This window comes from Ambystoma mexicanum, chromosome 7p (assembly GCF_040938575.1).
Source record: "Ambystoma mexicanum isolate Mex_15411 chromosome 7p, UKY_AmexF1_1, whole genome shotgun sequence".
NCBI lineage: Eukaryota > Metazoa > Chordata > Amphibia > Caudata > Ambystomatidae > Ambystoma > Ambystoma mexicanum.
This window is the reverse complement of record NC_090939.1, coordinates 263,666,413-263,682,531: the sequence shown is the minus strand read 5'-3', so window position 1 is coordinate 263,682,531 and position 16,119 is coordinate 263,666,413.

Below are 16,119 nucleotides of genomic sequence, written 5' to 3'. Positions count from 1 at the left end.
ACTGCTTATCAACGCGCCCCTGCGCTCAATGCAGGATAGGGAGCTCATCTTTTCAAACCATCAGAAGAATATTCCTACGGGCCAAGCAAACGATGCTAGGTGGGCCAGTCCAGTCCGCCATATCGGACTTACGCGTCACATTGGTGGAGACCGCAGCTGTCCAGTTCCGATCAATGCCTCTGTGGGAGCCAGGTGAGCGTAACAGCGACTCCCTTTCGGTCCGGGCACTTCAGCGTCGGTTGAAGCGGCGGGAGGAGGTGTTCCGACAAACTCCTCCTTCACATTTTCAGGCGTTCATCGACGAAAAGAAGAAACGCCCGCTAAGTTCTTTACTTTTCAGTGCACCCCATCCGGGGGATACCTTCCCAGGTTCCTCTCAGGCCGGGAGGAGCGTGGATCGCTCTGTCACCGGGGTCCGCCCTGAGGTGCCCGTTGGGCCTAATAATTGTACCAGAGTTTTCTCTGAGGGTCTCCGTAAGGGGCCTGTGGATACCAGAGCACGCTCCGAGGCCCCTCCTGTGGAAGCTGTTTGTAGACCCAGTTCTACTGAATCGTGGGATACCTGAGCTCGCTCTGAGGCCTCTCTGTCGGCTTCCCTCAAAAATAAGACCGGGGTGCGCCCCGAGGCCGTGGCGGGGCTTGCTGTGACCGAACAAATATTCGAGGCCCACGCGGATAAGGCTGTCACCGGACCCTCTTTCAGAGGCTAAAGTTACCAACATTTCTGAGAGGCCGGATAAGGCCTTACCGGTGAAGGCTGTTTCTCACCGTTCCCGCTCTTGCGGCGACACCAGATCTGTTGAGGGGCCAAAGAAGGAAAGTTCTTCCTGGGAAGGCTAATTTGGCGGTTGGTATGTCGCAGAAACATTCCAGGCCTCATAGTACCGGCTCTGCCGAGGTTCCTTATGTTCAGGCTAAAGCTAAGACCCCTGATCCATCGACAGGGACCCCTGCCTTACTTTCTCACGTGCCGCAGTTTCCCTCAGGCGATGACAAAATGGCACCCGTTCGCGCCTCGACCGCGACGGCCATTTTGGGTGCCACCCCTACAACTACACCATCGGCCTCAGGTGTAGGGCTTGGTTCCTTGGGTGAACATAGAGTTCCTTGTGCGCATCCTTATCGGCCAGTTTACGATTGGAACGCCCGGATGCCCCTTCCGCTCCATGTTTCGTTGCCTGTGGGGTCGGCACTTTTGATTTTTGTGGATACATCGGGGGATGGCCCGGTGTGGCAACCTTCCCCGTTACATCCCTGGAATTATCCTCCTCATGAGAGGCCTCCTCCGGTTCCAAAACAGTCCCCGGAGAAAGCCTTTTTCGGCAAATTTCAGACGCTTATGCGTACCGACCCCATGAGGGAGTATTTCAAAGGGCTTTTTAGGGAGATATGTCCGCCCGAGCCACTGGCGCAACCCGTTCCTCCTGTGGCTGCCTTGCCTTCAGTGCCTTCCCCGACTCTTCCGCCTTTGCCTCCATTGTCTCCTGTGGACAAGGCAGCGCCTGACACGGCTCAGCAGGATTCTGATCTGTCGTATGGCGCGCAAGGCGATTCGGACTACGAGGACCTGCCCCGCTCTATTAGAGCTTTTCATGACCGGGTACTGGACATGATGTGCTTCTTAGATGTTCCGGTGCCCGAGGCACCTGTTCCACAGGAGGGCGTGCTTTCTGGGGCGTTCAGCCTGTCTCCTTTGGAGCGTACTGGCCTGTTCTTGCAGAAGGACGTTCTGGCCGAGGTCCGTAGGGTCTGAGAAAAGCCACACTCTGGACTTTTAGTCAGTAAGAAAATTGACGCGAGATACTGGCTGCATTCTTCGGAAGAGGTGGCCCTGTCGTCTTGACGCCCTCCTTCCTCCACAGTGATGGCTGCGGCCACTTTACAATCCAGGCCTGCAGCATCCTCTTCCACGACGGATATTCAGGTTCTGGGAAAGGAGGACAAGCTCCTTGACTCCCTTGGGAGGAAAATCTTCGCCAAGTCGGCCTTGCAGCTCAGGCAGGCCAATGCCGAACTGGTGTTAGCGGGGGCTAATATGCGGATGTGGAAAGGTCTGTCGGAGTTTGAGGAGCTGGAAGACTTTAAGGGGGGATTATCCGACGCAAGGGTCTTGGCCCAGGATCTCCTGGAGGCTGCGGCTCATCATGTAGAGGACAAGGTGTTGGACCTTCCGTTCGATGGTAAGGAGCTCTTTCATTCTACAACAGATGTAGAGCTCACCAAGACGAAGGATAGCACTCAGACAGCTAATTCCTTGTCGGTCCTTGTTAAGACCCCTTTCAAAACCCAGAGACCGTTGTCCCAAAGCCGACCCTTCTTTGGCTTTAGGGGCTTCCTCGACTGGAAATCTCGCAGAGTAGATACCCCTTTGGGGAATAACCGCCGTAGGCAACAACGGACTCGGTTTTTCTCCCGCTCCTCAGCCTCCTCCTCAGGTGCAGGTGGTAACACCATCGAAAAACCTACTAAATGAGGGTTCTCCGTGCTCGCACGAGACCCCGGTTGGAGGACGCATTGCGTCTCATTGCGAGGCGTGGCAGACCATCACTGAAGACAGATGGGTCTTGTCAGTCGCTCGGGGGGGCTTCCGCTTACCCCTACTCCCTACCCCATCCCTCAACCCTCCTTTTCAGCTGTCGGGCTCGCCCTCCCTCAAAGCCGAGGTTCAGAAACTTCTGGACCTCAGAGCTGTGGAACCCGTTCCCTCGGGGAGCGAGGGGAGGGCTTCTACTCCCGGCTGTTTTTCGGTGCCGAAACCCAACCAGGCTGGCCTGCGCACCATCCTAGACCTTTCCCAGTTCAATCTTTTCCTACCCCAAGAGAAATTCAAGATGATCACGCCCGGCCAGATACGGTCCTCCTTGCAGATGGCCGATTGGCTCAGCGTAGTGGATCTTCAGGATGCGTACATGCATATTCTGATTTGGAATCCACACCGGAGATATCTCTGTTTCTCTTTGGGAGAGGAGCACTTCCAGTTTCGAGTGCTTCCTTTTGGCCTCAGCTCGGCGCTGCGTGTCTTCACGAAGATGATGTTGGTGATTGTGGCCTATCTTCGTCTGCAGGGTATCCATGTGTGTCCGTATTTGGACGACTGGCTCTTACACAGCCCTTGTCCGTTGAAAGCAGTGGGCAATCTTCAGTCTCTCCTTCAGCTCCTGTTCCATCTTGGGCTGTCGGTGAACTGGCGGAAATCTTCCATGACGGTCTTGCAGGACTTGATTTTCCTGGGTTTTCGCTGGAACATGATCGACTGCAGAGTGTACATGACCGGGGACAGGATGGCGGATCTGTTAGCCACGTGTCAGATGTTTTCGCAGTCGGAGAGCATGTCGGCCTGGTGGTTCCAGAGGCTTCTGGGTCTCATAGCCTCGTGCGTGTTGGCTCTTCCTCTTGCTCGTCTCAAGATGAGGCTGACCCAAATGGCTCTTTGGAGTTCTTTGCGTCAGGCTGTGGACCCGGATTCCAAGCTGATAATGATTCCGGCTTCCATGAGAGTGGACCTGGAATGGTGGTCATCTCTCAGCAACCTGTCGGTGGGTGCGGGGTTTCAGGACCCTGCCCCTACGGTGTTGATCATGACGGACTCCTCCCTCCTGGGGTGGGGTGCGACGTTAGACCTTCTTCAGGTCTCGGATCTCTGTTCGCCTCAGGACAAGCTCCTCCACATAAATCATCTAGAGCTCCTGGCGATCTTCCTAGCGCTCAGGGCGTTCAGACCGATCATTGCCAACAAGGTGGTCCGTATACGCACGGACAATGTGGTGTGGATGTATTACATCATCAAACAAGGGGGAACCAAGTCTCCCTCCCTCGTGGACCTGTCCATCCAGATTTGGGAGTGGGCTGTGCCGCATGGTGTTTGGCTGCTTGCAGTGCACATCCCGGGCCAGCTAAATGTCACAGCGGATGTCCTCAGCCGGCAGACAGTGGTCAGCTACGAGTGGGAGTTAAAGGCGGAGGTTCTCTCATGGATTTTCTTGCATTGGGGCACACCAAAGGTGGACCTCTTCGCTACGGCGGCAAACAAGAAGCTTCCTCAGTATGCCTCCAGAGGGGGGCTGGGAGCCTCTTCTCTGGGGGATGCTCCCGAGATTCCATGGCACAACATGAGAGCTTACACCTTCCCGCCTCTGCCTCTAGTCCATCGGGCAATTTGTAAGCTGAAGAACTCAGTGAACTGTTCCCTTCTACTCATAGCCCCGTGGTGGCCGGCCATGTTTTGGTTCTCAGAACTTCAACACCTGTCGATCTGTCCGCCAATCAGGTTACCAGTGACCCCCGATCTTCTTCATCAAGGGGAACAGCAGCTGTGGCACCCCTCCCCACAATCGCTCAGCTTGGCGCATGGTGCCTGAGTTCAAGTCTTTAGAACATCTTAACTTGTCTGCGGATAACATGCGTATTATCCAGGCAGCCAGGAAACCTTTGACTAGATCCCAATACAGAAGTAAATGGCTCAGGTTCTATCATTGGATTTTGGGAAAGCGGTTGGACCCAAGGGAGGCTACGATTGACACGGTGCTGTCCTTCGTATCCCTCCTAGCAGAGTCGGGTGTTCACGTTCTGTCATGCAGAACTTACCTTTCAGCGGTCTCTGCTTATCTTTCTACAGACCAATGTTCCTACTCTCTGTGTAATTCAGTGGTTAAGAGGCATTGTGCAGGCTCGACACGCCTCTACCCTCCAGTTCGTACTCCGCACCCGCCGTGGGAGCTAAAGGTAGTCCTCACAGCGTTGTGCCATAAGCCTTTTGAACCCAGGGCCACAGTGGACCTCAAAGACCTATCCTGGAAAGTGTCCTTTTTGGTCGCTGTTACGTCAGCAAGGCGGGTGAGTGAGCTCCAGGCCTTGTCGGTGGAGCATCCCTTCCTGGTTTTTGACATGGATAAGGTAGTCCTACGGACGAATCCTGCTTTCCTGGTGAAGGTGGTAACTGAATTCCATCTGAACCAGTCAATCTCCCTTCCGGTCTTTTTTTCCAAACCCTACCTCTGAGGCAGAAAGGGTTCTGCATTGTCTCGATGTCAGAAGGGCTCTTAATTTCTATTATTTTTTTTTTTTCCTTATTTAATGCCGATTGGCACAGAGTTCAAAAAGTGTATAGTGGCTCTTCTCCTGCCTCAGTGGCTTATATCGAGGTCAGGTTTCTTCTGAGTCAGACGGGGCTGTACAGTTTAGCAGATATGCGATGTATGGCCCCCAGATGTCAGGAGGTCGCGCATGTAATGGGAGGGTTCTAACAAAGTCGCTCTCTATGTCTTGACAGTACGTTATGTCTCTTTTCCACTCTTCGAACCTGGGAAGGGGCCCACGGCTCCAGGCCATGGCGACACGCCTCCGGGCCAGTGTCAGAAGGAGGGCCGCCAGCCTGCAAGATGCAGGTTGCAGGTATTTGATGAGGCCGAGCAGGGGTGCCAACGGTTGCGGGGCTACCTGTTCACCAATTATATCAGCAATCATTTGTAACGTCGAAACCCAGAAGCGTTGAACACCCGGGCAATCCCAGGCTAAGTGGAAGAAATCAGCGTGCATCGCTGAACAGTTTTCGCATTGAGCTGATGCCTCCGGGTGATGTCGGTGCTTTTTAACAGGGGTATAATACATTTGGTGCACAAAGTTAAAATGTATTAGTTTGAAGCGTGTGTTCATTGCGACCTTTTGAGTTTGATGCAGTATATATGACCAGTCCTCGTCGCTTATCGACTCCTGAAGGGCGGATTCCCATTTTTGTTTTGTTTTAGCGTTGGGTGACATAGTGTCTGCTACCAGGGATTTGTAGAGCAGTGAGACCAACCTCCCCTCTCCCTCCGCTCGAATAGTGTTATGTAACAAATCCCATATGGGTGGTTGTTGAGGGAATGAGGGGAACAGTTTTTGTAGGGTATGGCGTAATCTAAAATATATGAAGGTGTCTAGGGAAGTGTTGCCTCCTCTATCTTTGGCCATTTGCGGGGTAAGAAAGGTGCCCTCTGGGAAAATGTCGCCAAAGGAATGAACATTGATTTTGTCGGCCCACGTTAAAAATACTTTTTCATTCGTGAGTGGAATGCCCGGAATGAACCTGATCGGCAGCAGGGGAGAATATCTTATGCTCACGCCGTACCTGGCAGCCATCTTTTTCCAGATCGTGTATGTAGCCAGGACCGTTTTCATTGTGTTATATGGAACTGGGATTTGGCTGACCACAACGGCGCTGAGCAAGTCAGGTGAAGCCAACACGCGTTCCACCGGTACGTGCGGGCGGATGAAATGGGTCATGTACCAGTAGCTCAGAAAATGCGCCTTCGCTGCCCAGTAGTATTTTTCTATGTCCGGGAGCGCTAGACCACCCTGCGATGTTGGTAGTAACAGGGTGTTATATGCCACCCGCGCAGGTTTCCCTGCCCACAGAAGTTCTAGAACCGTGGACTTCACTTTCAGTAGGAAGGATTTGGGGAGAAGCAGCGGGATATTCGCGAACAAGTACAGTAGCTTAGGCAGGATAACCATTTTTGTTAGCGAGACCTTGCCCCAGAGCGTCAACGGCAGAGTTTTTCATCTGTGTACCCGGTCCTGAACGGAATTGAGCGTGGATATATAGTTATCTTTATAAATCTCGTGATAATTTCGAGACATGTATATACCCAAGTAACGTACCCTCGTATTTTCCCATTTAAAGCCATAGTCATCCACGAATTCCGCTGTGTTGGGGGTTAAGGGGAGTATCACCGATTTGGAGTGGTTAATTTTTAGCCCGGACATATGCCCAAATCGTATGACTTCCCTCATTACCGGGTTCAGATTCTCCCTGGGGTCACTAATAAATAATGCGACGTCGTCGGCGTAAAGGGAGACGATTCTTTTGTGGGGGCCTAGTTTAAGGCCTCTGTGTATTTGGAATTCGCGCAATCTCGAGGCCAGGGGTTCCATAATGAGTGCAAAAATCAGGGCGGAGAGTGGGCACCCCTGTCTCGTACCACGCTCCAGTGTTAAGCGAGAGGACCTAGAGTTTCCCATTATAACATATGACAGGGGGTTGTTATACAGTAGGGACACCAGCTTGATGAAAAAGTTGCCAAAGCCCATCTGCCTCAGCGTTGCCAGCATAAATGGCCATTCTACCTAGTCGAATGCCTTCTCGGCGTCTAAAAACACTGCAATCGCCTGCTGAGTCGGATCTAAGGCCTCAATGACACCAAACAAGCATCTGATACCGTAGGTGGTGCTACGACCCGGGATGAATCCGGCTTGGTCTCCGATTACTAGGGCCGGCATGAGGGGGAGGAGTCTAGAGGCTAAAATTTTGGTGAGGATCTTATTGTTGAGATTAATTAGTGAAATTGGCCTGTATGACGCACACTCATCAGCGGGCTTGCCGTCTTTATGTAACACTATTAGGTTTGCCTCCCGGAGTGTGGGGGGAAGGCAACCTCTCTTGATCGATTCCTCATAGACACTCAACAAAATGGGGGCGAGGGTGACTGCATGCGCCTTTTAAAACTCCCCGGTGCGTCCGTCGGGGCCTGGTGCTTTAGATTTCGGGAGGGATTTTATTGCTTCCACAATTTCCTCTACGGTTATCGGGGCATTCAATGGTTCTCGCAGGGCTGGGTCCACCCAGTACAATTCGGTGTCGTCCAGGTACTCCTGCAAGGAACTGGGGTCTGATCCACCCCTGGAACTGTACAGGTTTTGATAGAAGTCACGGAATGTTGTGGCAATGTCCTTTTCAGAATAAACCAACTGACCGTGTGGGTTTTTGATGCGTTCCACCCGGGTCAGGGTTTTGTCTATTGATAAGAGGCGGGCAAGCAGTGCTCCCGGTTTCTGGCCCTCTCCGTATTGTCAGACAAGGTGTTTGTGACTCAAGAATTTTAGTTCCCTTTCGGCTGTCTCTCTGAATTTTTGGAGTTCCTCCTTCAGCTCTGCCTGTATTCGGGGGTTTGGTGTAGGGGTGGCACTGAGTTCCAGCTCCTTGAGTCGACGCTCACTGTCCGACAGTTCTCTACGAATCGACTTCAATATACCATTCTCTTTAGCGAGACAGATTCCTCGCACCCAGCATTTTAGCGCCTCCCATAAGGTGCCGATCGAGTCCACAGTGCCTTGGTTTGTCTCAATGAAGGACGCAATTTCTTGTCTAAGTTCCTCTGCAAAAACAGCGTCTGACAGCGACCCTGGCTTGAACCTCCAGTGTAGGCCTGGGACTGCTGCCCCCACAAAGGAGACATCCAGTGTTACCATTGAGTGATCCGAGTGTGTACGTGGCCAGATCTGGCTCGCTCCCCAGGAGAATGGACAGTGAGAAGACGCCATGATGTACTCTATTTGGGAGCTAGTGTTATGGACTGGTGAGTGGAATGTGAAGTCCCTCGCATCTCGATTATGGAGCCGCCACGTGTCGATCAAGCCGAAAGATCGGCATATCTCACAGACTTGGATGCTTGCTTTAGACAGGTTTCTGGTTGTATTATGGGATTGGTCAAGCGCTGGGTCCATAGGTGTGTTGAGATCCGCCCCCCAGATGATGGTTTCGGCGTTAATCTTTCCGAGTTGGGACATCACCCAGTTGAAGTTGTCGTGGCCATCCGTATTTGGAGCATATGAATTTACGATCACTATTTCTCTCCCAGCAACTATTCCCCTTACCAACAGGGCCCTACCTTCGGTATCTTTCTGGGTCTCAATGAAACTGAAGTTTGACCTCTTGTCGATTAAAATGGCGACCCCTCTGGCAAAGGATGAGTACGATGAGAAGTACCTGTGGCAGCCCCAGGCCTTGGCCCATTGAGATTCTGTTGCAGGCAGGAGATGTGTTTCCTGGAGTATGGCGATGTTAACATTATGCCTGCGTAAATATTGGAAGATTCTCCTGTTCTTTGCCGGTTGGTTGCCACCTCGTATATTCCAGGTGGCTATTCTAAGCATTGGTGTTGTCATTCGGAGGGGGAGGCGAGTTTCTTACTCGACGGGATGTAGAGGTGCGACTGACAGCTGGGGCCACTGAAGCAAGACAAGAGTTTGAGATTAGGCCCTCGGGGCCGCACAATACTGACGCTGTGGAGTGAGAGCAGGGCGAGCAAGGTGCACGCGTCGAACCAAAGACCCTCCCTTGTGTGGGCAACCCCCAACTTGCCCACGCAATTCCCTCCCTTGAAAACTTTACTGCAAACATTGCTGTGCTAGGGGCGTTAGTAGCCTGCCAAGAGGATGCCGGGCTTCCATTAGCAACAAAAGTTTGTTCCTGCGGTAGTCATCTTGTCTGGAAGGTGAGGGCACGTTGGTGCCAGCTTCCCATGTTCAAGGTGCTTTATTACGGGGGATTACGTCTTGCCCGGTCTTCGCGCCTGTGTCTCGGGTTGTTTCCACTGGGTCTACAGCCGGCCCGGTCCAGAAAGTCACTGGCCTCTTCTGGGGAATTAAAGAATTGTGTTTTCCCTTTGTGCTGAATGCGAAGTTTCGCTGGGTATAACATGGAGTAGACGATTTGATTATCCTGTAGGCGGCGCTTGACAGATACATAGGATCTCCTTTGTAACTGCACTGCTTGGGAGAAGTCGGGGAAGAATTGAATGGGGTCGCCATCATATTGTAGTTTCCCCTTAATTCTGGCCGCCTGGAGTACTGCGTCACGATCTTTATAATTTAGCAGCCTTGCGATTATTGGTCTTGGGTGTGTGCCTGGTATTTGTCTAGTATTCGGGATTCTGTGTGCTCTTTCTACAACAAACAGCTGGGATAGTGACTCTTTTCAGAAGAGTGTGATGCACATTTGTTCCACGAAATCTTCCATTTTGGCTGGGAGTTGTTGTTCTCTCACTCCTATAATTCTGATGTTGTTCCTACAGGAACGACCCTCCAAGTCTTCGTTTTTGGCAATCACAGTCTTCATATATGTTTCAAGTAGGGAGACTCGGGAGGTCAGTGCCGCCGACCCGTCATCCAGCTCGGACACTCGCTGCTCCACGTTGTCGAGCCTGTCCGCATGTTTATCAAGTCTGTGTTGTAGTTGGTCCACTTTAGTTGACAAGGTGTTTAGCTTGCACCCTAGGCCGCTGATACCGGCCTTCAGATCCATCAGGATCTCTCTGATGTCTTGATGGGGTGTCTGTACTTCCGATAATGCTGCCTCTTGTACAGGGGATTCAGGTCTACTACTGGTTGTGGGTTTATGCTGAGAGTTAGGTTCGAAGTGTAGTTTCTTCTGGGTTTTGTCTATTTTCCCCATGATTGCTTGTGTAGATGTTTGTGGTTGGCGTTTTGCTTAAGCAGGTCAAAGAGAGTGACCGTACGAGCAAGGATTGGTGCCTCGATTCTGTGGAGACCGGACGTTACCGGGTGGTTAGAATGTGGCCGTAGACTCTCTCGGAGGATTTGGATCTAGCAATCCCAATGAAAGCTGCGTCCGCGGTCAGGTCCCTCTTCTTCGCTTCAGCTGCTCCAGCGGGTAGCGTCACTCGGATCGACCGCCAGAGCGTCGTGAATGTCGGATTCTTGAGCTGGCTGGTGGCACCGCGGGACCGCAGCCCGCGAGGGGTGCCCGCCTCTCGCGGCAGTTGGAGGCCCACGAGCCAGAGGGACCGCTCCCACGTCGCGGCGTCTCGGCTCCCGGGCTGCGCTCGGGTGGGGGCTTGCTCGGGGCGGGAGAGGTGGTGTTGCCCCGCCCCGCAGCACTGCCGCCCCGCGCGCCCCCAGCGGCATCCTCCTACCTGGGTCTTCGCAGGCCGTCGGCGCTGTAGGCCTTCACACCGCAGGTCTTCTACCGGGCCGCTGCGGGGATGGAGACCGCTCGGTCTCTATGGCGCCGTCTCGCCTACGTCTACCCGCCCTCTTGAGCGGCTCGGTGCGAGCTCCGTCGGACGCCACCTTGTTTCGCAGCGCGGGCGCCTGCGGGATCTCCTCTCTAGAGGACAGGCGGCTGGTAGGCCTCAAGACCCAGGAGGTGTAACAGGGGATCAGGTTGCTTGCCGGACTTGGGGGTTAGTCCAAAATGATCTGCGGGTTATTGCGAGTGCACCTAGCGGCAAACTGGACTAATTCGGCGACCACAGGAGCAACGATGGATCAGGATTCATTAGAGCCCTACGGAGCTCTCTCAGGAAGCGGCCATCTTGGATGGCTCTCTAGCGCCCTCTATCTTCTTCTAAACTATTTGTGACTTTTGGTAACCCTCAGAGTAAGGAGGCGTCTAAGGCGACTATTTCCCGGTGGATCGCCGCCTGCATTACGGAGTCTTTCACCGTCCAAGGGCTGAAACCTCCTAAAGGTATTCATGCACACCTGGTGCGGGGCAAAGCAGCCGCGGTTGCTTTTCAAAAATATGTCCCCTGGGAGTCCATTGCTAGGGCAGCTACTTTGGCCTCTCCATCTGCTTTTTGTAAGCATTATTGTCTTGACATGAGCTCAAGAGCTGATGCTCAGTTTGGTCAGGCTGTGCTGAAGAACCTTTTTCAGTAAGGGGTATTTCCATCCACCCGTAGTTCTTGTTAGGAGTGCTTGGGAATCTCCCATGAGTATGGAGGAAAGGGGACGGGACGTAGGAGTATAACCAGGTTACTCACCATATTGACCACCTTACTCCTGGTTCATAGTCCCCTTTCTTCCATACGCCCACCCGTCGTCCCCTCTAATAAGGTTCCTCTGTTATATAATAGGTCTTTGACCTGGCGATAGAAAAGGACTGATGGGCGATGCGCTGGGCGGGGCCAAGGTGGGCAGGGTTACGGCCGCGTGCTGGGCCCCACACAAGAAAGAGAGGAAGGACAAATTTTTGAAAACATTTTGGATGCTTTTTACAAAGTGCTCCGGTCCCGTCCCACAGTACGGAGAGATGTCCCCATAAGTTTGGAGGAAAGGGGACTATGGACTAGGATAAGGTGGTCACTACGATGAGTAACCTGGTTAATTGTTATGGTTGCAGAGGTTATAGATAGGGCACTGTTATATACCCTATGATTTTCAGTGAGGTGCGAGGAAAGAGCTGAAGCAGGTGGAAGGTTAAGTCAGAAAGATACTGTAGCAAGGAGGTCAGCGTATTAATATGACAGGTGTGCCGCCATATTGGATTTTAAGGACTAGTACACAATGAACAGAATAGAACGTAGGCCTAGATGTGGAGCTGCGGCTCTAATTAGCTTAGTTCCAAGACAAATCCCTTTTCTGCCCCCCAGGAGAGTAGCCGAGGTCAGAGGCATTCGCAGTACACAGGTACACGCTAATTGTATCCAGCTGCAGGGCCTGAACGTGGTGGAAACGCAATGTTAGGTGTGGGGGGCAAGGTGGAGGCAGGTAGGGATTCACCCTTTGGCGGACAAATCCATGAGAATTGGGCAAGAGGATGTGTGATGCCAATGCCAGTGTGAAGATTTAGAGCACTACTGCCCTCACCCCAGGAGCGGTCATCCCATTTAAATTACAAGTAGACGCCTAACCAAAGCAAATTATTCTCTGAAATTCAGATGCAAGAGTGGTGCCATGGTCACGTCATTACTGGGCACCTGAGATCTGAAGGAGATAAGGGGGAGCTGTGTCTGGAACATTCCATGATTTGGGATAGGAGGAGCAGAATTGATGCCAAGGTCGGAGGTGCAGCTTTTGTGTACCATGATGTCTGCATTAATGAAGTCTGTTGTTTTATCAAAGCTGCGTTGGCCTCAACAATCTTCCTTTGAACTTGTCTGGATTGGAGGGTTGCACATCACGTGATTTTCACGATTTATTATTAACAATTTACTTATTCAAGTTCTATAGGTTGTAGACAATGAGGGTGGTGGGAACATTGTAACCTATGTATGCTGATTTTGCGGTTTTCTGCTATATAACCTGTAAACTCTTGGGACATGTAAATTCAGTTTTGCGGTACCGTCTGAGACCTTTTTGCATGTAATAAACTTTTTTTCCCTTGCAAAATGTTGCAGTGATTATTTGATCTTTTGGATAATTTATTGTTCATTCAGCTGCTCCAGTGAAGAAAGAAGGTAAGAGCCCTTCTTTCTCCGCGTCTATCTCCAGCTGTATATCGAGGTGGGTATCGTTGGAAAGGGGAGATTCTCCCCTTTCCAACGATACCCATTGTGTGGCATTGTTGCCCATGGATTGGGCGGAGGGCGCACGATCCCTGGGCAGCAATGTCACCGGATCAATAGAGATAAGTTTGTGATGCGGGGGGAGGGGGGCCTGCTTACTAAGTAAGCGGCCCTCTTCCCCCCCGTGGCCGCAAAGCATGGGGCCACAGCACTGGAGACCCCTGGGGGCAGATGATCACTGCCCCAGGGGTGAAAATAAAAATTCAAAAAATTGAGGGATGGGGGAGGTGGGAGGGGGTTTGGGGCCCTGGGGCCCACTAGGCCAACAGGGATATAGGAAAAAGTGGTGTCCTTGGAAAGGGGACGTTCTCCCCTTTCCAAGGACACCACGTATATGACGCATTGCTGGTCACGGATCAGCGCAGAGCGCTTGATCCGTGACCAGCAACCCACTGGACCACCATGGATTCGTTTGTGACATGGGGGCAGGGGTGCAGCTTCATGGGGGCACATATGTGCACAACCCTGGGGGCAGATGGCTGATCATCTGCCCCCAGGGAAGGGGTGCAAAAATAAAAGAAATAAAAAATAATAAATAGAACGGGGGTGGGGGGCCTGGGATTTTTTTTACCCCCATGAAATGGTGGGACAGGCCCCCCAGTGGGTGGGGCAGTGAGGTTTGGGCACCCCGGGGCCAGATTGGCACACCAGTGTGCCCTTCTGCGCCAAGGCAAGTTTCGTAAACAAAGAAAAAAATGGAAAATGGTGGAACGCATTTTAGGGGGGTCTGTGGGGCACCCCAAAGGGACGGGGAATTTTATAATGGGACGGGGTGGTGACCCCGTCTCCCCCACCCACAATGGAGTGGGTGCCATATCATGCAGCCCTCCCTGGGACCAGATATCTGCTCCCAGGAAGGGACGCCTGAGCCCAAGGAGGAGTGCAGGACAGCCCCCTCACTTATCTGCCCCCAGGGAGGGCTACATGAGATGCGCCACCCCTCCATTTGGGATGGGGGTGGAGAGGTGCATCCCCCTTCACAATAGAAAATTACCTGGTGGTGTATGGGGGCCCCTCTGCCCCTGCTAAAGGGCAGCCTGCCATTTTGATTTTCTTTAACTATACCTGCCTTGGCGCAGAGGGGCACATTGGTGTGCCAATCTGGTGCTGGGGTACCCTCTCCCCTCCCACCCCAAATGGAGGGGGGGTGTACCTCACGCAGCCGTTTGTAGGAGGCCCAGGGAGGCCTGCATGAGGTGCCCCCGCCACCCATTTGGGGGGAGGGGGGAGAGGGCCCCGAAAAATGGTGGGACCGGCCCCCCAGTGCACCAAGGGGAGTTGGGTTACCAAAGGAAAAAAGTGAAAATGGTGGAACGCTTTTTAGGGGGGGCTGTGAGACCCCAAAGGGTCTTGGAATTTTCTAATGGGATGGAGCGTTGACCCCCCTACCCCCCAGCCGCAATGGAGTGGGTGCCATGTCATGCAGCCCTCCCTGGGACCAGATATCTGCTCCTAGGAACGGACGCATGAGCCCAGGGAGGAGTGCAGGACAGCCCCCACCCTTATCTGCCACTGCGGAGGGCTACATGAGATGGGCCGCCCCTCCAATTTGGCCATGTGTGGATTTGTTCATGTGGGAAACCTACAGATTTGGGCCTAGGGTGTCGAAGCCAGCAAGGAAAACAGGGAACCCCATGCATTTCCCAAAAGAGGACACCCGTGGGAATCCACAGAGGTCTGCCTTGCGCAAATCGGCCCAGAGTCTACTACCCAGATCCTCTGGCAAATTCCAAATTTGGGAGTAAAAAACACAATTTCCAGACATTTCACTCTGCTCAACCACCGAAACACGCCGCCAACAACAGATGTCATACCTTCCCGCGTTCCCACAGGTGTCCCAACAAAAACGGTACCTCACATGTGTGGGCTCACCAATTTAGCCACAAAGGAAAACGGCTAACCCACTGGTAACCACAAGAGGGTTTGGGGTGATAACCTACAGATTTTGGCATAGGGTGTCCAATCCACCAAGGAAAACTGGGAACCCCATGCATTTCTGAAAAGAGGGCACCAATAGGAATCCACAGAGGTCCAACTTGCGCGAAGCGGACCAGAATGTTTTACCCAGAACCCCCAACAAAGTAAAAAATGTGGGCTTTTTTCGGCACATTTCGGACATTGCGGGGGTGTCTGGGTAATAAATTCTGGGCCGATTTGCGCAAATCATACCCCTGCGGATTCCCACGGGTGTCCTCTTTTCGGAAATGCATGGGGTTCCCTGTTTTCCTTGGTGGCTTGGACACCCGAGGCCCATATCTGTATGTTGTGGTTGTCTGGAGAAAGTGTCAAATTCGGGTGTCGAAACATACTTGGGGTTACCTATGTTTTAGGCTTTCCCCTTGGCGTCTAGGTAGGTTCACCCACACATGTGAGGTACCGTTTTCATCGGGACACCTGTGGGAACGCGGGACGGTAGGCCATGTGTTGTTGGCAGCGTGTTTCAATGGGTGCGCCGAGTGAAATGTGCGGAAAATGTGTTTTTTTCCCCACATTTTAGACTTTGCGGGGGTGTCTGGGTAATAGATTCTGGGCCGGTTTGCGCAAATCATACCTCTGCGGATTCCCACGGCGGTCCTCTTTTCGGAAATGCATGTGGTTCCCTGTTTTCCTTTGTGGCTTGGACACCCGAGGCCCATATCTGTATGTTGTGCTTGTCTGGAGAAAGTGTCAAATTCAGGTGTCGAAACAGACCTGGGATTACCTGTGTTTTAGGCTTTCCCCTTGGTGCCCAGGTAGGTGCACCCACACATGAGGTATTGTTTTCATCGGTACACCTGTGGGAACGCAGGAAGGTATAACATTTGTTGTGTTTGTTTGGTTTTCATAACGTTTTGACCCATTTGCTGGTGCCCTTTGTCACACAACCCTTTCATTTCCCAAATGTGACCTAAATTTAGTCGCTGCATTAGGCACCATACACTTTTGTAACCTGCACAAGTCCCCTACCCTTGAATAGGTCTGCCTGTGCTCTTTCAAAAAATTGATTCTTGCCGTTCCTCACCACATTGGTTTTCCCGATTTAAACATGCTAAGTGCGCCTGTTCAGGCCGTG